The sequence below is a fragment of the Acyrthosiphon pisum genome, chromosome X (genome assembly GCF_005508785.2).
Source record: "Acyrthosiphon pisum isolate AL4f chromosome X, pea_aphid_22Mar2018_4r6ur, whole genome shotgun sequence".
NCBI lineage: Eukaryota > Metazoa > Arthropoda > Insecta > Hemiptera > Aphididae > Acyrthosiphon > Acyrthosiphon pisum.
In genome coordinates this window covers 21,366,624-21,368,800 of record NC_042493.1, presented here as the reverse complement: position 1 = coordinate 21,368,800, position 2,177 = coordinate 21,366,624, and positions in this window count along the sequence as shown.

Sequence of the window (2,177 nt, the reverse complement as noted above, 5' to 3'; positions counted from 1 at the left end):
CTAATTTTCGAGATTTTTCCATATTTTTCAATTTTTGAACTTTAAATGCTTATAAAAAGAAACTGTGACTAAGGATTTTTAATATTTTTCATCTGCCTTTGAAACAATATACTATCCAATATAGAACTAGCCTTCTATTAAATTTTCAAGCTTTTTTAATCAACAAATAAAATTTTATTGATATTTTTAGAAAAAAAACTAAAAAAAAATGAAAACTGACAATGTCCGTAAAGAGCTCAAAATAAGTCAAAATATTTTGAAAATGTTATGGAGTATAGAAAATGCTAATATAAACATTCAGTCAAAATTTCATGTATCTACGGTCATTTTTTTTAAGGTTACACCAAAAACCAAATTCAATTTTGTGAAAAATCGATTTTGCGTAAAAATTCCTGTTTTTCCTTAATTTTTCTTTGGTTTTTCTTGGCGCTTTTGAAAATTACTGGGAATTTTTTACTTTTGACCACCCAAAGTACCTTTACTTCAAAGTAAATTTTGAACTCCCCAATGCACCAACGATATTCACTTTCCAATCGAACAAGATACTGAAGTTGAAAATCGAAGCATTATTTCGACTACTTATCGTGTACACAGACACAAAAAAAAAATTAAAAATTAAAAAATAAAAATAAAAAATAAAAAAATAAAAAAAGAATACACAGCATTGTAAAATCAATACATTCATCGTTCCACTCAGAATCTAAAAACTAAACAATTTAAGTTTTAAATTATCCGTAAACAGCCCAAAAGAAGTCAAAATATTTTGAAAATTTTACCAAGCGTGGGAATTGATAAAATAAATATATGATATAAACTTCAAGAGTCTACTGTTATTCGTTTTTGAATTACAACAAAATAAGAATATCCTAAATGAGAAATCAAGTGAATAATATTATTCATATCCAATGTTGTAAAAAATATGAACTTCAAACGCTCATAAAAATTTAATTTGAGTTTCTTATAGACATTTTTTTTTGATAAAGGTAGATTATCCTATAAGGAATCTTGTATTACATTTTAAAATCTTAGTTCTAAAAAGAAAAATTTTTACGAATTATTAACTCAAAATAATTTGCTAATTTTCGTGATTTTTACATATTTTGTCAATTTTTGAACTTTAAATGCTAATAAAAAAGAACTGTGACTAAGGATTTTTAATATTTTTCAAATGTCATTGTAACAATATAGTAGGAGCCTTGTATTACATTTTCAAGAACAACAAATAAAGTTTTATTGACATTCATATTTCAAAGAAAAAAAAACTTATAAAATTGGAAACTGAAAATGTCACTAAACAGTTCAAAATAAATCAAACTATTTTGAAAATTTTATCGAGTATATAAAATGCTAATACCTACAAATTCAGTCAAAATTGCACGTACGGTCATTTGTTTTAAAATTACGCTAAAAACCAAAATGTTTTGAAAGATTGATTTTGCTTAAAAATTCCCGTTTTTCCCGTCGCTTTTGAAAACTATAAAGAATTTACTACTAGTGTACACAGACACAAAAATAAAAAAACACACATCATTGTAAAACCAATACATTTATTGTACCACTCAGAATCTAAAATATTACTTGGTAAAAAAATTGTTAATTTAATACAAGGTCCCTCGTTAGTTGTTATTGTAGCTATTTAAAAATATTAAAGATTCAAAAACGCGTTTTTTTTTTAAGTTTTTGAATTTTAAATTTTTACAAAACCGTGAAAATTTTTAAATAATTTTGATATGAAAATTGTATTAAATGTTCAATTTTCATAACTAACGCTTGAAATTTGTAATAAAAGGTTCCGCATAAGCCTATAAACCTAACCAAAAATAAAATATAATAAATAAATTATAATATAATATTATACATATATGATTTTGGTGATAGGTGGAAAAAAACCCACGGATATGAAAGTCCATGCGAGTTCCATTCAACTGTATTATTTACTTTTAAAATATTTTGTTGATTAAAACTCAAAAAATATAATAATATAATAATGGTACCTTCGTAATATAGATAATAGATAATAATTGTAAATAATAATAATAACTAATGGCCAGGCCGGATCTAGGAGGGGGGGAAGTCGGGGATTTATCCCCGGGCCGTATAATTTTGGGGGGCGTATTTTTAACGTTTTAAATTTGTAAATTGAAAATTGAAAATGGACTTAAAAACAAAAGTCAAAA